We start from the raw sequence: 22,926 nt of genomic DNA, 5'->3' as shown, positions 1-22,926 counted from the left end.
CTTCTTTTTCTTTAACAATATCTTTCCAAAAACAAAACTCAAAGACCACACAAGCTATTGCAACCTAATCCTATCTCTGGTCTCTCTTCCTGGGTACAATTACATTTCCATGCTACCCACATTGTCAAAATACCAATAATTATTCAAAACAAATGTTAACTACTACCTAACTTCATTTCAGACCCACACCCATTATTATACACACATTTCACATTTAAACCATTAGTCGGCCCCCTGTCGATATTTATCGACTAAGTTCCTCAGTTGTAAGATTTTGGGTACATCTCGTAGACGTAGTAGTAAACCATACCCAACCGGCTCCTCGGTATATTCAACCCTGCACATCTCCTTTCTCTGAAGAATCCAGACTTTCTCTGCGTCAGCACATGGCGCCAGGTTTAAACGCTCTTTATGGACTCGAACCTAAACCTGTTGGGGTGCAAAGGTGGTGTTGACACTTGTGTTCAGCAGAGGGCGAACAGAGACTGGGGTAACACGTCATTAATCCGCGGAAAGCTCAAAACACCTCTGCAGTTAGCAGAGCTACTTTCTTTGCGCTTTATTTCATATCCTGCCGTGGTCGGGTTTACTACATGTAGCCTAATATGTCTACGAGAAGGTGTACCCACAATACAAGGACTTGTAGTAGTCCTTGCCACAATATTATATTCTTTCTTCTCATCGTTTCTCCCGTCAGTCAAGTCTACAGTGCATAATTTATCTACTCTGAAAGTTTTACTCCGGGACCTGCACTCGATGTGTCAAGGTTTTAGTGACTCGTACTGTCTGCTTGTCTTATCTTGTAACTCTCTGTCTCTGTCTTTGTTTCTGTATACATGTACCGATGCCTACCTCGGGAGGAGTGTGTGTGTGCGCGCGCGCGCGCGCGTGTGTGTGTATGTGTGACAGACAGCGAGAGAGAGAAGTAGCTGGTGTGTGTGTGTGTGTGTGTGTGCGTGCGTGTATGTGTGTGTGTGTGTGTGTGCCATATATATATTATATATGTGTGTGTGTGTGTGTGTGTGTGTGTGTATGTGTGTGTGTGTGTGTGCGTACTTGCAATTGCGTGTGTTGGTGAACACACATACAAACACTTGTGTGGGGTGTGGACCTCAATCGACATCGCTGTCACCCTAATGTTTGTTGTTTGTTGTTTGTTGTTGTTGTTGTTGTTGTTGTTGTGGTTGTGGTTGTGGTTGTTGTGTTTTTTCTCTCTCCGTTGAACGCCAATTAGCGAACCTTACAGCAAAGTGCATCATGGAGGGCTAGGCTCAGTCTAACTCATATTATACAATGACATGACGTCATGAACAAGGCACGTTATGTTCCACCTGGTTGCACTTGCAGGCATCCGGTGCCAGAGCATGTGAGGCGTGACGTGCAAACATCTGGACTCGGGTAAATGAAGGCTGGAAATGATGCGTTCTTTTGCTTTTTCACGCTACGTTAATTTCTGCACACCTGGACCAAACATGCAGGTAGAATAAGTGTTACGATGTAAACACGCGATAAGGACGAGAGAGGGTGTGAGTGAGAGAGAGAGAGAGAGAGAGAGAGAGAGATAGAGAGAGAGAGAGAGAGAGAGAGAGAGAGAGAGAGACATACACAGTGACACACACGCACGCACAAACACACACGCACACGCACAAACACACATGCACACACACACACACACACACACACACACACACACACACACACACACACACACACAGAAAACGGTTAATTTTACGGAACGGAAGTACGAAAGATCGGAATTCATGCTAAAAGATACCGTTAGCGATAGATTGCTTGTCAGATACCTACCGTTACGCCGCATATAGCATAGATCAGACAGACCCAGGTGTCATCCTTACCCATGACAGACACATTCATGGATCTGTGAAGAACTCTTGACGAGCTGCACGTACTTTTAAATGAGATTTGCGTAACAGCCATCATCAGTTCACAGTAAAACACAGGAAGAGAATGTAAAAGACAAGTGTGAAAAGCGTTAGCTTAAAAAAAACACCAAAAAAAACCCCAATGGCCCCCACTCTTTTCTTCTTATAATTATACACTTTTTTTTGGAAAGGAGAGAGTTTTTTCAAATGTAATCTTGCTTTGTACTGGAGTTCTAATTCACTCCTGCCTGCTAACTTCCATTGGAAACAAAGGGAGCTACATGTATTTGACAAACACACCCACAAAAAACAAACAAACAACCACAAAATCAAATTAAAGTATACTTGAAAATTACCATACTCGTTCGAGATATGTGTATGGAAAAGGTTTGACCGACTGTATACACACGTTTTGATGCCCTTTGATGTTTTAGAATAAAAGACACAATCTTAAGACATGTAAAAGGCTTATTTCCAGTTCAGAATGGGTGTGTTACACAGGTTTGATTGACTGATTACCCGAGTTTGTGATGCCCTTTGAAGATTATTCAGAGCGTATCACAAAAGACACCGCTCTTGGGATTAACATGCTGGTCATAATTACCCTTCATTCGATCGTCATCTTGACACATACCGTTCATTTTGAGAGAAGGCAAGGAAGACATTAAGTTTAGATCATCCAATCAATAATGTAATCAGTTCTTTCGGAAAGTTGTCGTAAGAGAACACATACGTTTAATTTGGCACCAAGTTCCGAACTTTAACCGAAGTGAAATATTGATAGCTTGGTTAAGTTTCAGAATGAAAAGGAAGCACACAAAGAAAAACTTAGATCAACAACAAACGGGGGCATCTGTGGTTGCAGAAATGCAAGAAACATGTTAGAGGGAGCGCGAGCGAGAGGGGGGGGGGGGGAGAGAGAGAGAGAGAGAGAAAGAGAGAGAGAGAGCGATAGAAAGAGAGAGAGAGAGAGAGAGAGAGAGAGAGAGAGAGAGAGAGAGAGAGAGAGAGAGAGAGAGAGACACAGAAACAGACAGACAGACAGAAGGGCGGAGAGAGAGATGTAAAGAGAGGCTTTGGGATAGAGGCTCAGAGTAATGTTCGCTCCATATACTTCTGAAAAAGATACACTAAAATGAAAGTTATGAGGACTTTTTTTAAGCAAGGCATGATGGCCAAAAAATCAAAAATAGTTTTTTTTAGTTTGGCATCAGCATAACGTATGGAAAACTAACAACCTAATTCAGAAAGACACTTCAGCTCTCAGTTGCCGTCCAAACCGATCATGTAAGTCGCTTTCGAAAACAAAGCGAGCAAGCAAGCAAGCATGCAAGCCAACAGAGAAACATATCTGGTGCTGAAAATGTCGTATTTGAGTCCTTCATTTTAGTATACATTCTCAAACCGACAGCAGTAATGTCCGTTTTGCAATTGCTGGTCCCAAGCATTAAGGCACCAAGATGAAGAAAAAAAACACCAACCAAGCTAGCTCAATAGTCTCTTTTCTGCAAAGATGACTAATCCCCTCCAACAGGATCTCGACACATTTCAATTAAGCGAAAACAAAACCACTGCTTGCAAACGCAACAGAACAGGGCATGAAACCTCGAATCTCAAATGGAAAGATGGGGTTGAGATGTGGAGGGGTAGGGGGTGGAGGTTTGGGGTGGGGGCTAAGAATTGTGGATGATGGCGAGTGGAGACTGAAAAAGAAGAAGAAGAATGAGAAGAAGGGAGAGGAGGAGGAGGAGGAAGAGGAGGAGGAGGAGGAGGAGGAGGAGGAGGAGGAGGAGGAGGAGGAGGAGGAGGAGGAGGAGGAGGAGGAGGAGGAGGAGGAACCAGTGAATGTGGGCCGGGGCTGAGGGCTGGACACGGATCAAGAAAGGACTATTGAACTAGAGAGAGGAAGGGGGGGGGGGGGGAGTAAAGGGATGGGGGATGGGGACTGATCACACTGAGTTAAAGGAGGGTGGGTGGGGGTGGGGGGTGCGGAGGAGATGAATTGGAAAAAGGAAGGACTTTTGTATTCCTCCACCATTCCTCCCTCATTCTATCCTCACTTCCTTCTCGTCTCTCATTCTTCATCTTTTCCCCTCTCGATACTTTCTGTTGCTACAAGCATGCCATTCTTCTGGTCTCCCTAGTCGTTAGGTTGAGTCACCGGTTGTCTTAATTGAGCCGTGAGCGAGTGGCAATTGAAACGGAGGAAAACTGTTCACAGTCCGTCAAACGCCAGCCAAACGACACCCCCTGAGGCTATATTGAAGAGGAAGATGTACGAGAGTCTTTGGGTATGGGGGGGGGGGGGGGGGGGGGGAGGGAGGGAGAGAGAGAGAGAGAGAGAGAGAGAGAGAGAGAGAGAGAGAGAGAGAGAGACAACGAGGGAGTGAAAGAAAGAGAGAGAGAGAGAGAGAGAGACATAGAGAGAAAGAGAGAGAAAGAGAGAGACATAGAGAGAGAGAGAGATAGAGAGAGACAGAGACAGAGAGACAGAGACAAAGAGGGAGGGAAAGAAAGAGAGAGAGAGAGAGAGAGAGAGAGAGAGAGACAGACAGACAGACAGACAGACAGAAAGGGTCAAGACAGGGTTAAGAGAGGGGCAGCGGGAGAGGGAACAAGGGCTATAATTCCTGCCACTGGATTAGCAATGTTGGGTGTCTCCCACTAGCCAAGGGTGCCCCCTCCATCAGGTTTCGTTACTTGTTACGACCCAATGAAGCACGAAACGAGAGTGATGGAATGGAATACAGATTTCCCCAAATGGTACCAAGCCGCAGAAAAAAAGAGGAAAAAACAGGAGGAGGATGCCGCTATTCTGGTGTCAGCGTCGGTATGGTTTTGGTCATGTCATGTTATTTTCCCCCCATCCCTGCTACCCCCCTCCCCTCTCACTCCCCGCATACCCCCTCCTCGCTGTTTTTGAATTTTTGTAATCTTCTTCCTTTGTTCCCCGTTTTGCATATGAGAAGCACCAACCATTAATGCCCCGAAACGTCGTAAAATATGACTAAGAAACAGTCCAACAATTTGTAACCCAATCCTTTAACATACAAAATAAGTCTACATACCCCATCCCTTTTTTGTTTGTTTGTTATATTTAGTCAAGTTTTGACTAAATATTTTAACATCGAGGGGGAATCGAAACGAGGGTCGTGGTGTATGTGTGTGTGTATGTGTGTGTGTGTGTGTGTGTGTGTGTGCGTGCGTGCGTGCGTGTAGAGCGATTTAGACCAAACTACTGGACCGATCTTTATGAAATTTGACATGAGAGTTCCTGGGATTGATATCCCCATACGTTTTTTTCATTTTTTTGATAAATGTCTTTGATGACGTCATATCCGGCTTTTCGTGAAAGTTGAGGCGGCACTGTCACGCCCTCATTTTTCAACCAAATTGGTTGAAATTTTGGTCAAGTAATCTTCGACGAAGCCCGAGGTTCGGTATTGCATTTCAGCTTGGTGGCTTAAAAATTAATTAATGACTTTGGTCATTAAAAATTGGAAAATTGTAAAAAAAAATAAAAATTTATAAAACGATCCAAATTTACGTTTATCTTATTCTCCATCATTTGCTGATTCCAAAAACATATAGATATGTTATATTCGGATTAAAAACAAGCTCTGAAAATTAAATATATAAAAATTATTATCAAAATTAAATTGTCCAAATCAATTTAAAAACACTTTCATCTTATTCCTTGTCGGTTCCTGATTCCAAAAACATATAGATATGATATGTTTGGATTAAAAACACGCTCAGAAAGTTAAAACAAAGAGAGGTACAGAAAAGCGTGCTATCCTTCTTAGCGCAACTACTACCCCGCTCTTCTTGTCAATTTCACTGCCTTTGCCATGAGCGGTGGACTGACGATGCTACGAGTATACGGTCTTGCTGAAAAATGGCAGCTACTTGACTAAATATTGTATTTTCGCCTTACGCGACTTGTTTGTTTGTTTGTTTGTTTGTTTGCTTAACGCCCAGCCGACCACGAAGGGCCATATCAGGGCGGTGCTGCTTTGACATTATATAACGTGCGCCACACACAAGACAAAAGTCGCAGCACAGGCTTCATGTCTCACCCAGTCACATTATTCTGACACCGGACCAACCAGTCCTAGCACTAACCCCATAATGCCAGACGCCAGGCGGAGCAGCCACTAGATTGCCAATTTTAAAGTCTTATGTATGACCCGGCCGTGGTTCGAACCCACGACCTCCCGATCACGGGGCGGACGCCTTACAACTAGGCCAACCGTGCCGGTTACCCCATCCCTGATCTCACAGAAAAAGTAAACCTCACAAGAAGTTGTAATATTGTAGCTTAGGATTTTACTTCAATCAAAAAATGGTCGGTGACAACTCACTAAATTCTTTGTGGGTGAATAGTTCTGGATTTCATGGTGTTAGGATATTTGATGACTTTTGCTAAAAAAAATCTAGATTTGGGTACATGTACACCCACAGACTATAAAGACTAACACACAAAATTGCTACTGTCAATAATAGGACCACATTAGGTATACCCACAAAACACAAAAAACTGCCACCATGAAATACCAAAAACTGTCATCACGTTGATCCATACTCGTACAACTCCCTACCGTGTCTAGACAAAATACTCCATCAAATATCACTTTATGTGTCTCCAGCACAGACATTCTTTATTCAACCTCTCAAGCTCCCTTTGACAGAAGACAGAGCGGTCTCCACAGGGACAACACACACAGTACCGAAGAATTTAGTCTTGCACGTGATTCCGAAGATGCCATCCTCACATCTCTGGGTGCCTGCCAAATGTCGTAGGTCTATGATATTGAATCTTGCTCGCACGTGCAAAATGCCACGCGACTTAGCGTGGCTGACCTAAATATATATATTACTGGTCTTTATCCTGGGCCAGTTTTCTTCCTTTCTTTCTTTGTTATTTTTTCCGAAGAAGGATTTTTGCTTCCTGCTCAAATCTTTAGTTTTTAACAGGCTACCGTGCGAAATACCTGACTTGGCGTGGTCGACCTGAAAATAGACATAGTTATATCAGATAACTCTCGTCTATTATTTTACAGCATAGGTTTTGTTCTTCTTTGGTCCTTTGTTTCCTATTAGACATCTTTAGTTTACAACGGTGTTATGCTAGATGCTACACAGCTTGGCGTTAATGACCTGATACCATTATATACATATCACTTATTGTTCTGTGTCCTTTCGCATTGTTTTTAGGGTTTCTTGGTCTGTCCGACTCCAGAAGCAAGATCAAGTTTTGGTTAGAAATCTGAAGTTCACGATTCTATCATGAGAAATTAGTGGTGAAGAGTTGGCGTTGTTGACCTAGCGTGTGGCATTTTTGTGTGGGTGTCTTGGTGCGTTCGACTTTAGAAAGAATCTTTCTTTGTTGTTAGAAATCTGAGTCTGACATGCAAGATGGCACACGACTGACTTGGGATGGGTGAACATGGCATTTATCGTTATGCTTTCCTATCTCGCGGTTGCGCTGTCCGTATCCCTGCAGGAAAGACCTTAGTGTGTTGTTATGTATTTGAGCTGATTGTGGAAGAAACTGCACAGAAAGGACAGAAGAACATTCCATGCACTGAAAAGAGTAGACGGTTTTTGTTTCTTGTGCAGTGCTGTTTGTTTATATACAAATTCTTTGTCGTGGACTTGTAGCTGGAACAAAGTTAAGCGCCGACATTCAGTACACGCTTCTCAGAAAGGCCATAATTATATTCCTTATCATGTGAACTCGAGCTTCCAACACCAACACTAACAACATAAACAATATTAAGACATATACACGAGCCATTTCCTTTAAGAGGTTCGATGACCAGCTCTGGCGTTCTCTCCTTTTTCTGATCACTTTGCACTTAAAGGCATAGGCTAACGCACTCCCGTGTTTACAAAGTGTAGTTTGCCCACAATCGATGTCAAACGCACCATAAGACCATATAATGACGATACGTCACCATGCGCGGACCATAATACATGCATTACAGCTTGTTCTAGCCTCTGAAAAAGTGAGGATGTCAACAAAGCCGCGGTGTTCTCTCCCTTGCATCAACGTTACATGTGTTGCCAAATCTATAAATAGGACGATCCAGATCAAAATGAAAATTCAAATATCTCAACATTTAAGGGGTCCTAGACCACAATATTTTGCAGGGAACTTAATTTAGTCTGTCTCCAGCTGTTGGTAAAGCAATTAGCGTGTATAGTCATCGAGTACATATGGCTTTAAGCTTCGTCCATAGTTATTTTTTTCTTTCTTTCTTTTCTTTCTTCTTAACTATCTATAGTTTCTCTCCTCTGTCGGTTCCAATAAGATCCGTAATTTCTACATCTCGTTACATAACATTGTTCAACATTTTGTCTGCTTTGCTTTGACCCAGGGGCCTGCACTGCATACAACAACCCATGGCCAGCTAGACGTGTTGGTCCCGATCTATCCGATGTTCAAACGTATCCTGAATTTAAGAAATGGCGTTTTCCCATGATGACTAAATCTTCTCGCCGGTGAGATTGTCACATGTTGTGTCTGTATTATATATTCAGTGCAAATGATACTATAATCAAACAAGCTAGCAAGCATGTGAGCATACGGAACGCTCGCAAGCACACATACACACACTCGGACGGATGCACGCATGCACGCGCACGCACCCACGCACGCACGTTCGCACGCACGCACACACACACACACACACACACACACACACACGCACCGGCTCAAATGTAAAATATATGGTTGTTTGTACTTCTTGTTCTACTTCGGTCTTCTCTTGCACGTTCTTCTTCTTCTACTACTTTTCTTCTTCTTATTCTCCTCTTCGGTCTTCTTCTTCTTCTCAGTTCAGTCTTTCATTGCAATATTTCAGGAAACCAACAACGAACCGCTTGCACAAAATACACCCACTAAAACAACCTATAAACTCCGTGCACAGCACGCCGAGACCAGAAGAGGAAGAAGAATGGATCGTCTGCAAAGCCGAGACGTTCGAGATTCCTTTTGCCGCCTCGGCGCGGCGCATGCGCACTAATAGGTGCACGTGCTGTCTGACCTGATACATGTCTGCACCCATCATGCTTAGCGGCATGCTCCAAAGGCGAGCTCTCTTTGACCCGGTCGCATTTTCTTGGAACGAGGATCACCTTGATGTTGATTCTGTTTCATGTCTGAAGAATACTGGTAAGTCAAGGGCGTAATTTTAGGAATTGAAGGAGGCAGATTGCGTAAGTCTCGGAAAAAGTCATGATCGCGGCGAGTGTTCCAGAAGAAGAAGAACAGTGAAGAAGAAAAACAAGCAGAAGAAGAAGAAGAAGAAGAAGACATTGAAGATGGATGAATCTGGAAAAAGTCGCCCACAAGGAACATTAAAAAACACACCCACAAGACTGTTATAATTAAATGATGACATTCTTTCTAAAACGTTTTAGTTTGCACAGAGTTTTGCCTGCTCAGTTTTTTTTTGCTAACGTCTGTGATTTTAGAGAGAGCTTCTGAAGAGAGAGAGAGAGAGAGAGAGAGAGAGAGAGAGAGAGAGAGAGAGAGAGAGAGAGAGAGAGAGAGAGAGAGAGAGAGAGAGAGAGAACACGGGTAATTCAAAGGACTGAGCAAAAAATAATTTTAATTTGCAAACGCGGAAGCCGCTTTGGACCTTTAATTAAAATTCCGTAATATTTCGATGAATTTTGATATTGGGGGGATCTGCCTCCTAAAAAGCATACGCTTGACAAGGCACTCGACTCTTCATTCATAAACGAGACAAAAACTCCGCAACTACCCCAGCACAGCACTGCTCATGCGCAGACACGTGCACGTGTGCCCCACTTCCGGCGCCTGCAAACAATGGCTGTCATCTTACACGCCTCGACACCCTTCTTTTTCCGTCAAAGATTTGACCAAGAATTGTCAATTCAGAGGAACGAAAAGGACTGCCAGACTGAATTGGCTTTGAAGTTTGTTTTCATCTGAAGTTTGTTACCAACATAGTGTCCATGCTATGTCTGATTGCTGACCGAAGACGAAAGCAGCTGCATACTGTTTAGGAAAAAAACTATATATTTCAGTGCGAAGGGACTTGTTACAGAAAAGATGATGTGCATGAATAGTTAAGCCGTTTCTTATTCGAAATCAAGTTCTGATTCCTGCAGATATGCAAGTTTGTAACAGGACACATCTGCTTGAATAATAAGATTCATGTTGACATTCAGATTTAGGTGGCTTTCGAAAACTGCTTTCCAGAGAGCAAAAGCAAAACAGTTATGAGACTATTTTTTTCGTTTTCAAACATCCAACTATAGTTCACTTGGACTAAACCGTTTCAGCGATCAGATGTTTGCCTTACAACTAGACTTTGCTAATGAGCGACCGAACAGACTCCAATGAGGATTAATAGAAAGACTCACTCAGCTCGGAAACGTGAAGTCATTATTCACGAAATTTTCGGACTGGAACAAAAAAATCCATCTGACATGAAACAGAGTTGGACACGACAAATTTAAACTCTCTTTCGTTTCTAATTCAGGCAAGTTCTTTCTGTCCTTTTCGTTTCCTGTGCAGTGTCGTGTCTCCTGCGAATCCGATTTGAATCCTTTTTCAAAAATCAAAATTGGCGGGAAATGGATTGACTGCCGCTCGCCTACCGGAAGGGGGAGGGGTCAGACGTTAACTAGTCCATTAGAGGCAGGCCCCATAGCAGGACAATGCCATCTGATTTTTTTCTGGCGGATTAATTTGGAATTCCAGAAGACAAAGTAGCAGTGTCACTAAAGGTCGTCTCCCTCTAATGTTGCAGTGTAGCGACGAACGCGACTTGGCATTAAAGTCTGATTGCACCTTTTTATCCTTGGATTTGAAAAAAAAGAAGAAAAAAGAACAAACAAACAAAGAAACAAAGACAGGTTATTCGAACTTATCGATTTGAGTGTATTTTTTTACTGTGTTTACTAAGATAAACTGATTTTATTGCTAGCAATAACCGCCAACCAGAATTCGTTTTTGCCGATGGTATTTCATTCATCTCTATACAGAAAGTAAGTGCAGTAGAACTAACAGACAGCTTTGACAGATCTTTGGATCGGTCTGTATATGTAACGAAAGGTTGCTGATGTATTAGTATCGACAAATATAGGCGGAAGAAAAGGCCTAGCAGTGAACATATGAGTACTGTTTTTTAAAGTTCTTACTGTGTTAGTTTTGACGGATAGACAAAAAAAGGAGAAAGCCTTTGGGCTACGAACTTACGATCAATTTCCCATGGCGTTTGTAAGCAGAAGTTTCCTCTTTATTTGGATTTCCTAAGAGAGTCACTTCGACTTACATATTTTGTTCTTTTATAATGGAAGATTGTCATGAATTATTATTATGAGGCGCGAACCTGTCAAGAATAGAATAGGCAACCGAGACTACTCGCGCATTACACGACGTAGCCAAGTGACGTATTCATGTGACGTATCCAAGTGTACTGACGTAAACTAAAATCGTTTCACGAGAGGGTCGTTTTCCGCAAGTCCACGGAACGAAGAACGCTTGGAAGAAAAGCCGTTCCCCTTCTTTGAGGGTAAGTGACTGTGATTATTACATCGACAATCGTTCCACGGGATCTGGGCGGAGATGAGTGTATCGTGTCAGTCATTTACATTGTGTTGTTGTCAAGTTGTGTACGTTTTGAATGTGCGCTGTTGCCAAATCCCCATTTTCCGAAACACAGTAATAGAATGAGAACGATAATAAAACATGAACAAACCAAGTCTTTTAGACAGGCTGTGTAGGTAACACATATGGCCCTTTGATCTGTTTCAGGAACCCACGGTCCAAATGATTCATTCATCTTCCTCTTCCTCATGTTGCCGAAATTGTGGAGAGAGATGTAACCAGACTACTACTGCTATTAACTTGATGATGGTGTCTTGAGAAGAAGAGTGATGACCCAAACCAGGAGCGCGGTCTTCAAGACCAGTCAAGTGCTGCACGTCATCTCGAGTACCTTTTCAATGACATCGAGCTAAGTCAAAACTTCATAAACATTATGTGTATTCCTTTTGTTTTGATGTCCTCCAAGGGAAAATCCTGAAGAACGTTTGCGGCGGCGGAGTCACGTTAGATTACCATGACAGAATTGAAATCCAGCAGCAATAGACATTTGATCAGAGTGTGATTCAAGTAACATGACCTAGCTTGAACAGTGTGTGATACATTTAGTACGATACTGATATTTAGCAAAATTATAGACTAACCTGATTAATGTGTGCTGCATTGCAAGAATTTTATTAACACTATCCATGTATTAAATTATGTAAACCAATGTTGACCTTTCTCCGCTACTTCGAGAGCATGGGAAAGAGTGAAGGAAAGTAAAGTCAAGGCAGTACCTGTTTCTTTAGCTAATACGAAAAGGCGGCGTGTTTTCCTTCCATAAACTTCCTTTGGAAGGCGCACGCAGAAAGAAACAGGCTGACGAAAACTGACCTGTGACATATGGGGGCTCGTCCGGGATATTGTAACTCGTAATTTCAATTTGGCTTCCCCAAACAAATTTTCTTCAAACAAATTCCCTATTCGTTTTTCGTTTGTGTGTTCGTCCGTTCATGTTCATCATCGTATAAATCAACTTTTGTGTTTATTCATGTTTATAGTTAGCTCATCATTTAACGATAACAGAGTCTGACGTGTGTGCTTCAGCACACGGGAATAATCCAAATGAAGAGTGACGCAAGGCTTTGACGTCACTATAATAATTTACGTAAAGCACTAATGTTATAGTAGTTTAGTTCCCCCTATTTGGCTGTGCTAAACAAAAAGCTATAACAGAAGACAGTGGACTAACACCCTGTCAGGCCATCCTGTGTCCCTTAGTCGACAAAATTATAATATTGTTGGTCGCCGTGGGAGGTTGGTGGGCGAATTGGGTTATATACGAGGGATAGCACTCATCTTCGTCCAGAAGGACCGTGGAAGTGAAGTTGATTCTGCAGACAGTCACACTTCACAACGCCAAGAGTAAGGGTTAGGAAATTTAGATTATTGTCTATACAGCAGTAGATAATTGAAGAATCTTATTTCGACTTACTGTGCGATAGAATCGAGTTGATATTGATATAGGCGAAAGGTCCACGTTGATGGAGCGCCGATGAGATATTAAAATGAAGTTCACTCGATAGAACGGTATATTGTTTGACATATACCAGAAGAACCATAAATTCTAGTGTTAGGTATCCGTGGTTATAAAAGGATATTAGAATGGTTCAGAGAAATCGTGTCATTGGGACACGTAACGTTTACTGAGGTAACGTTGAACGTTCATGAATTCAAGTAGCAAAGTGAGCTTCACTAAAGTAACACTTCATTCTATAGTGGGGGAGTTTTCTCTCTCTAGTAAATAGTGTGTGAAAAGCAGTTTAGTCAAATCGGTTTTTCAACCGAGCATCACGTATTTGCAGTTTGATTCAGTGAATATCTGTGTGTGAGTTAACGTAAAGGATATGCAAACATCCAAACACCCGAGTACTAGGGCGCATATAGCAAAAATGAACGCTGACCCGCAGGACCAGAATACGGCTGAGGCCGTAGTTTCAGATGTTGAAGGTGGTGACACAAACACCCAAGGAGAATCGAGCGATAATGATTCTCAGACGTTAGGCGCGCGTGTAACGACTTATGTATCCGCTGCGAGTAATGAACGTGCAGGTCCGATCCACCCTGTGAAATCCGGATTGGAGTGGACTCGCGAACTTTTGGCGATAGGACGAGAGTTAGGACTCGAAGGCAAAGACTTGCGGGAGTTTGTAGCTGAAGAACGCGCACGAGAGGAACGTGAACGTGAACGTGAAGTTCTCGAACGTGAACGTGAACGTGAAGTTCTCGAACGTGAACGTGAACGTGAAGTTCTCGAACGTGAACGAGAAGCCGATCGCGCGTTTCAGCTAGAACAGTTGAGGATACAAACGGAAGCACGCCGAGACAACGCCAACAATAACGCGTCGAGGCGTCGTGGGGATGACGACTTTATCCCAAAAATCCCTTTTCTTGATGACAAAGACGACATCGAGAGTTGGTTTGCACAATTTGAACATTATGCAACCGACTGTCATCTCGACGACGAACGCAAAGCTACGAGAATGGTGTATTTCCTGAAAGGAAAGGCGAGAACCATTTATGCAAAACTCAGTTTCGAAGACGCGCGCAATTACAACACTTTGAAGAATGCGTTGTATGATGGATTTCAACTGACAGCAGATCAATATCGGAAGAAATTCCGTCAGCTGAAGCGAAACCCATCTGACACGTACAAAGAACATGTCACCAAACTTGAGCGCATCCTCGATAAATGGATCGAGTTAGCCAAGTGCGATGAACATGTGGCAGATCTGAAGGATCTAGTTCTCAGAGAACAATTAGAGAACACCTTCCCTGCCGAAGTGATGTTGCACGTACTTGATCGGAAACCGAAGTCTGCGAAAGAAATGGGCGAAATTGCCACGGAGTACGAACAATCACGTTCGAACATCAGGCCACGGCAATCTCACCAAAACCATTCTAGCGGCAGCGCGTTTTCGAACACAAAAAGTTCGAATGTCGTCAGAAGTGACGCGAAAGAGAAAGCGTCACAGAAAGAACATAAATACGTGAGCGATGATGAAAAGCAAAGACTGAAAGCCACAGGCTGTTGTTTTTTTTGCAAGGGCAAAGGGCACCTGTCGCGATTTTGTCCCAATAAGGGAGAAAGCGTTCACGCAGTTCATGTTCGAAATGAATTTGATGGACAAGAAATCCCCGTACATCTTGACAAGCTGTGCAAGTCGTGCAAAAAGAAGGATTTCAAAGAGGAAGTGTTCATCAAATTAGACGGCCGAATCGTAAAAGCATTACGCGATTCCGGGTGCTCAGGTATTATGGTCAGGGCCGACCTTATACCTGAAGAAAGGTACTTGGCAAAGAAAAAAGAAACTACTCTCGCAGAGAAGAAAACACGGAAATTGTGTCCCACGGCTGTGGCCCACATTGACTGTCCGTATTTTGATGCCAAAACCGAAGTGGTCATACTCGAAGATCCCATTTATCCTGTCCTCATAGGAAAATGGTATGGTGTAGGCCAGAACAAGAGGAAGACCCCTTTGTTTCCAGTACGTGACCCGAGTTGGTATCAAGGTGAGACCAACGCGACGGTCAGTACACGTAAGCAAGAGAAGGAGGAAAAAGAGCAGAATGAGAAACCTGTGCCGGGAACTAGGCATGATGACAGAAATACACACAAGATGTATTCCCCGCACGATCTCAAGAAGGCTCAGAATGATGATGAAACACTGGCAAAAGTACGCCAGATGGCTGTTTCAGGAGAATCATTCCACGGCGTGAGGTATGTCTACAAGAAAGAAATCTTGTACAGGACAACCCTCGACAAAACCGGGAGTGAGTCTAGTAAAGTCGTTGTTCCCAAAGAAATGAGAACCAAAGTTCTTTCTTTTGGGCACGACCACCCGATGGCAGGTCATCTCGGGCAAAAGAAAACCACTGATAGAATCCGGTGTGAGTTCTGGTGGCCAGGTTTTGTCGGAGACATAAAACGTTACTGTCTCTCGTGTGACACATGCCAAAGAACAGCGCCAAAAAGCAGAACCAAGAAAGCACCTCAAGACAGTCTGGGGTTCTCACCCTTTGAAATGCAGTATGGCAAGACCATCAGAGGTCCCATGCAGGATCTGCGTCGGGCATGGACTGATGAATCGGTCGAAGGTGAACAGAAGACGACAGCAGAATACGTTGTCGACCTCAGAAACAGAATTGACGAAAAAAAAAAGAAGAAGCAGAAGAACACATCGCCGTAGTCATCGAGGAAGATGATACGATGAACGATGATATCTTCCGAATAGACACTCAGAAGATGATTCCTCTGCTGGAAACTACTCGTACAGAAGATGTCACAAGCGTGAACTTCTGTAAAGAATTGAGTAGAGAAAGAACAAAAGAGGCGAAAGCGATCTGTAGTACATTCTCCAAGAATATGACTGATGTACCGATTACTACCAACTTGGAGAAGTGCAGAATCGAACTTTCAGAGAAGAAACCTGTGTTTGTTCAACCGAGACCCATACCTCATGCGATGGTGAAAACGGTTGTAGACGAGATCGACGAGATGTTGAAGCTCAGGGTCATTGAACCGGCAAACTCACCGTACAATGCTCAAATCGTTTTTGTAAAGAAGAAAGGAGGTAAGAAATACCGGGTTGTGACAACCATAGAGCAAATTAATTAAGTCGCGCTTCATATAGTGACTAAATTTGGGAAATTCATTCTCAAGAAAGGGGCTGTCATGAATTATTATTATGAGGCGCGAACCTGTCAAGAATAGAATAGGCAACCGAGACTACTCGCGCATTACACGACGTAGCCAAGTGACGTATTCATGTGACGTATCCAAGTGTACTGACGTAAACTAAAATCGTTTCACGAGAGGGTCGTTTTCCGCAAGTCCACGGAACGAAGAACGCTTGGAAGAAAAGCCGTTCCCCTTCTTTGAGGGTAAGTGACTGTGATTATTACATCGACAATCGTTCCACGGGATCTGGGCGGAGATGAGTGTATCGTGTCAGTCATTTACATTGTGTTGTTGTCAAGTTGTGTACGTTTTGAATGTGCGCTGTTGCCAAATCCCCATTTTCCGAAACACAGTAATAGAATGAGAACGATAATAAAACATGAACAAACCAAGTCTTTTAGACAGGCTGTGTAGGTAACACATATGGCCCTTTGATCTGTTTCAGGAACCCACGGTCCAAATGATTCATTCATCTTCCTCTTCCTCATGTTGCCGAAATTGTGGAGAGAGATGTAACCAGACTACTACTGCTATTAACTTGATGATGGTGTCTTGAGAAGAAGAGTGATGACCCAAACCAGGAGCGCGGTCTTCAAGACCAGAGGGCCCCAAAGGGTTTAAAATCGTGATCGTGATTGGCGTTTTTTTACCTTTCTGTGACCGTGATTGCTGAAATTTCCATTTCTGTGATCGTGATGGGACTTTGCCCGTGATCCGTGATGACACAAAAATCAAGTCTCGTGATCGTGATCGTCATTTGTTTTCGTGATCGTGATGGGCATTATTGCAAAGCATTTTATTTTCAACGTACATTTTTCACAGCTGTATCACTCTATGATCCTCTTTTCGTCAAGGTGTTTGTGATCGTGAAAACAAAAATCAAGGTAACTGTGATCGTGAAAGCTAAAATTTCCCTTCCCGTGATCGTGATGATACCCCCCCTTTGGGGCCCTCAGACCAGTCAAGTGCTGCACGTCATCTCGAGTACCTTTTCAATGACATCGAGCTAAGTCAAAACTTCATAAACATTATGTGTATTCCTTTTGTTTTGATGTCCTCCAAGGGAAAATCCTGAAGAACGTTTGCGGCGGCGGAGTCACGTTAGATTACCATGACAGAATTGAAATCCAGCAGCAATAGACATTTGATCAGAGTGTGATTCAAGTAACATGACCTAGCTTGAACAGTGTGTGATACATTTAGTACGATACTGATATTTAGCAAAATTATAGACTAACCTGATTAATGTGTGCTGCATTGCAAGAATTTTATTAACACTATCCATGTATTAAATTATGTAAACCAATGTTGACCTTTCTCCGCTACTTCGAGAGCATGGGAAAGAGTGAAGGAAAGTAAAGTCAAGGCAGTACCTGTTTCTTTAGCTAATACGAAAAGGCGGCGTGTTTTCCTTCCATAAACTTCCTTTGGAAGGCGCACGCAGAAAGAAACAGGCTGACGAAAACTGACCTGTGACAAAGATGAACGAATGATGGATGGTTAACACGCCCAAAAAAGAAAGTACGTTCTCTTATTTATGTTTAGTGAAGAAGGAGCACAGGGGCATTACGAACAGTTATTTTATTTGAAATTCATCGAATGGACACTTTATCGAATGGTGGCCACTTTATCGAATTAACACTTGATCGAATGGACACTTGGCCCAAAGGAAGCTTTATCAAATGGATACTTTATCGAACAAACCCTTTATCGAATAGACACTTTGTGGAATGGACACTTATGAAATGTACATTTCATCGAATAGCTTTAAGATAGGACAGCTTTCATGTCCTCACCAATGAGTCGACGCAGAAGCCCGAGCGATGGTTGCAAGAGTATTTCACTGATTTTTCACTGTCGTCACGATGGTTCATTTGTCACTCATTACACCGGCACGTGAAGCTCGCTGGCCTGCAGTATTGACCTCTGGCTCGGGCACAGAGACCTCTTGCGTAAAACAAGAAATTGGATGTCCTTTGTAGTCGACGGTACCAGACTCTTGGAGAGGTACTATAGCGAGAGAGTCTGGGTTGTCACTTCGTCTTTCGAAGAGAAAGACTTGTGAATGATTGAGTTGACAGGCATGCTCTGGGTCAAAAAGTTTGAATCCTTTCTCGACTGTTTGGAGAGGACTGCGCAGAGAGAGTCTTTCGGATGAATAATATGGTTTGATAGTTTTGCGAAACACTTTGTGTCATAAAGAAAAGTGTACAGCATTAAAGTACTGACTTTCAACCCTGTCGGATCTTTTATAGGGGTTATTCGAGCAGAATATATGATATTTTCCTCGTAACCAAAGGATTTCAAACCAGTTCTTTTTCTCTCCGCAAAATCAGCGCTCTTGTAGTTTAGTCTGTCTTTGAATAGACGTTTGAAAAATGATTAATTTATAAAATATTCTGAATATTTTGTTGTGTTTGTCCTCTTACATATTGAGACTTAAGACACAAATCGTGTAGGTAGTTTTTTTTTAATAAACTGCACCATTAGTTCCCCCAGAAACACAGAAAACCAGAAAAAGGGGTAAGGACGAAGCCAGGAATATTTATCTCGTGGAAAATTCAGAGCCAATTTTAGATTTACCTCATACTCAGCACTCATATTTACGCACTACTGAGAGATTTGATGCATGCAAATTCTGGGGTTTTCCCTCTGTCATTAACCTTACTTCACGCGTCGCTGGCTAAGGGTATTGACGAATCAAGATACCACAACGACTTCAAACAGTTCCTAGCTGAAGCTGACTTTCTGGGTTTTCCCCTTCAGTCAGTCCCCCAGTATCACGCGTCGTTGGCTTAAGGTCTCCAAGACACCCGACAACGACTTCAACTACTTCAAACACTTCCCAGATGTCACCGTCAAGCGGTTATCTCGCCACTGCGGACATCTTTGAAGACCGTTGAAACAGCTGGCGTCATCCCTGAGCTGGCTGATTCCAGCAAAAATCAAAGACAACAATTGGCTTTTTCCTCCTTGTGAAGAACCGCCCTTTCCTCCCAATCTCTCTCTCATTGTCTTTTGTCACAGAATCGCAGAGTTTTAATTCCATTGGCTTGGCGTTTAGTTTCGGTTAGCCTAAAATTCACGATCACGAGAGCAATAATTGCCGGTGTTCTTTGAACAAGTTTGGTCAGACTGGTGGAATATTATTGCCTTTAGTTTTAGCTCCAGTTTGCAAGTCAATGCACGGTTGAGCTACTGCATAATTCATGCATTCGAGTGTTCAGCTTTATTTTGACGTGAGCCTGAACTGCGAAACTGATCATGATTCGTTTGAGTTTCAAGCAAACGCTAGAGCATGGATTTTCAGCAAAATTAAAACGTGTAGTAGTGACAGAAACATTGCAACAAGGAAATCATTTTACTTCTTTTTTTTATACAAGAAGTGATATTTAATAGTGTATACATATTTACGAACGATACACGATGTTAAGTTTAATCGAATGTTTAATCTGTATATGTCATTGTGCGATATCATTTTTGTGTAAGAGTACGGCACACTAAAAGGCAAGTTTGGTGTTTTATAAAGACTTGTTCTTGTTCTTGTTCAACGGCTACCCCAACGAGAAACCGATCTCAGACAGACAGACAGACAGACAGACGGACAGGAATACAGACAGACAGACGGACAGGAATACAGACAGACAGACAGACAGATTGAAAGACAGACAGACAGACAGACAGACAAAGCAAACAATCAACCAGACAGACAGACAGACAGGCAGACAGCCAGCCAGCCAGAGAGAGAGAGAGAGAGAGAGAGAGAGAGAGAGAGAGAGAGAGAGAGAGAGAGACAGACAGACAGAGAGAGAGACAGAGAGAGACAGAGAGAGAGAGAGAGAGAGAGAGAGACAGAGACAGAGACAGAGAGACACAGACAGACAGACAGACAGACAGACAGACAGACACCGCCATCCACCTCTCCTCGCCTTACATGCAGTTCTCCAGGTACACTTTCTTTCATTTTGATAAACACGTACTGCATCACAAAAACGAATAGAGAACACAGATACATGAACAGAGAAGAAAATACTCCTTTGCTGCAGGCAAAACAACGTCAACAAGTACTGAACATGTAATACACATATCATTGTTTACACTTGACAGAAAAGACACAACACAGACACAACTCTTTCCCTTTCCCCTGTGCTCCCCCCGCTCTCACACAAATCATTTTCACCGCTTTTATACGCGTCAGCAAAAGAAATGTGACAGAGACAATCGTATGCGACAAGTTCACACGAACAAGTGTCGAGAGTACAAGGCGGCATAAATAATTAAGACACTTACTAAGCCGTGTTTCTAGCTACTACAAGGAATAACCCGTGTTTGTTCGATCGGCCGAAGTGTGACATTAATCGGTGTGCAGATGAGACAAAGTGCAACGCCAAGGGAAGATGCTTTATTCCTCGGATTCCCGGCTTTTGAAGTATGAAGCGGGTGTTGATAGATTTCATGAACCTTGTTCTGTCTGTGAATTTGTAAAACACTTTTCATCGCCCCCCCCCCCTCCCTCCCTCGATGTGGGGCGAGAAGTTTGTTTTTGTGTGTACCGTTTAATTTTTTCCCCCGCCCTCTTCTGAACCGCTCTTGTCCATGTATACTCTATCCGAAACTCTTGTCTGTTCTAACTAACTGTTTAATAAACACAAAACACTATTTGAATAACTTGAAAGAATCTATATAAATGCTGCTTATATATAACGCAATGGACACGCCAATGAATGCAAGCATGTCATCGGATTGCGTTTGACACAACCCTAAACAAACAGCAGCTGACGTACACATAACAGCAGAACCAAACTCATTATTATTCACGAAGGGCAGAGAACTCCCTCGAAGAGTTCCTCATTAAAATAAATCCTTCCAAAACCCAATCAAGCGCACACCTCGCCCCAAGACTTCAAGCCTACTTTCTTCACACGATTTCAACTACTTTCAAAGCAGGCAGAAGTGTCAGTCAGTCAGTCGGTGGTGCCTCCAGTCAGTCGAAGCAGTCTCTACTATTGTTCTTTCCTCTTCTCAAATCGACGTCTTAAATTTGATTAGAGTGCCGCGACATTAACATGACCAGTGGCGTTTAATGCGTTTTATCAAATGGACTTGAGGCATGAAGCCGCAGGGTTCTCTCCCTTTCAAGAACATTTTGGTGTTGTCTCGGCCGTCCCGTGACCAAATTTTGTTGTCTCCGGATTCTTTCTGTGAGAACAAAAGAGTGTCCCAATAAAAGACCGGAAGCGATGCCTTGACGAGAGACGAGAGAGTGTCTGGCACCTCCTGCTTTTTCTGGCACCAGAATGCAGACTTTTGCTGTGGAGTCGCATTTTGTACTCCGACGCGTGAATGCTGATTGACGTTTGCTACCTTTTGAGTACAAACTAATGAGAAAAAACCCTGTTTGTTTTCAATTTCTCTGTGTCCAGTCGAAACGTCCCGCATCGCAACCCCCTCTTTCTTCTCCAGGATCAAGGAGAGAGAATAGGATTTTGTTTGTTTATTAGTTTTGTTATTGTTGTTGTTTTGTCTCCAGAACCCAGGGGGTCATACGAGACCGGTTCAGCATTGATAATATTATCTGGTTTTTACTCGACCTACTTTAAAAAATTTTTTTTTTAAACTATTCACATGTAAGAAAGAAGAAGAAGAAGAAGAAGAAGAAGAAGAAGAAGAAGAAGAAGAAGAAGAAGAAGAAGAAGAAGAGAAAGAAGAAGAAGAAGAAGAAGAAGAAGATTACTCGTGCAGGCATTTGCCTTATTTCAAGTTTTGTCTGGGTATGAAATTTGTGCAGAAAGAGTTGAATCAAGAACAATGTAGTCCATCGCTCGGCAGATGCTTTTAACATAACAAAAAATAAAATAAAATGGCTAGGACAAAGTTTATAAGCATGCTGAAACTTTATTAAACTGTTCACCAATGTACCAGAGTCCCTAAGTGTCTTTCCAGAGAGCCACAAACACCCCCCTAAAAACTGCGTGACCTTGAAACTTTCATGCCCCATGCAGAAAGTGACTAGAATGGACTGCGAGGGCAATGATCTGCATGCAAACATTTGATCGTACGATTCCCCCGTTGGATAGCTCAACGCTTCTTCCTTTCTCCTTCTCCTTCTCTATGCATGCACAACCATGCATCAGTTGATGACATCTCGGTGCTCTTTGATAGTAGGCTAAAAGTGGTGACGACTGATCGAGGAGTTTTGGTTGGTTGTGGAACATTTAATAGTTTCTTAATGTGTACCACTGAAGAAGACAACGAGCAGTTTCTTTTTACGTAATAACCAACCAACTAACAAACTCACAACGCAAAAACCTTATTAGGATTTTTGTTGTTGATCTTACTCATGCCTGCAGGACAAAACAAGTTTGAATGATGAAGAATAATGATGATTGTTTCAAATTAAAAGCAGCTCTTGTTATCATTGAGATCAGAGCGTGATTATAATTTTATTTACAATTAAACATGATAAATACAAATTAACGCCAACTATTTCGTATTTGTTTCTTAACTTCTTTTTGGCTTTTCAAATGACATTTTCAGGCTGTGAGTTTTTTCTCTCATAAAAGCTCTGTTATCATTGAGATCAGTGCGTGATTAGAATGTTATTTACAATTAAACATGATTAATACAAAATTAACGACGACTAATTATTTGGTTTTTTGATTGTTTATTAATTTTGTATTTTGTTTAAAAAGTATCCTGCATTAAATTGTGCAACGGTTTGTGTCGGACATGCC

At 42.5% G+C, this 22,926-nt stretch overlaps 1 protein-coding gene across 1 annotated transcript in view; it reads right to left on the bottom strand.

The window, feature by feature from the left end:
* Positions 1-7,761: 7,761 nt before the first annotated feature.
* LOC138952025 (transmembrane protein 179-like) overlaps positions 7,762-22,926 on the bottom strand; it is a 180,955-nt gene continuing 165,790 nt past the window's right edge. Inside the window, exon 6 of the transcript XR_011451284.1 lies at positions 7,762-8,116. The gene's annotated coding sequence lies outside the window, so the exon portion shown is untranslated. The remainder of the gene's footprint in view (positions 8,117-22,926) is intronic.

This window comes from Littorina saxatilis, linkage group LG17, assembly GCF_037325665.1.
Source record: "Littorina saxatilis isolate snail1 linkage group LG17, US_GU_Lsax_2.0, whole genome shotgun sequence".
Taxonomy (NCBI): Eukaryota; Metazoa; Mollusca; class Gastropoda; order Littorinimorpha; family Littorinidae; genus Littorina; species Littorina saxatilis.
Note: the sequence above shows the minus strand (reverse complement) of the source record. Positions and strands in the feature narration are given on the sequence as shown.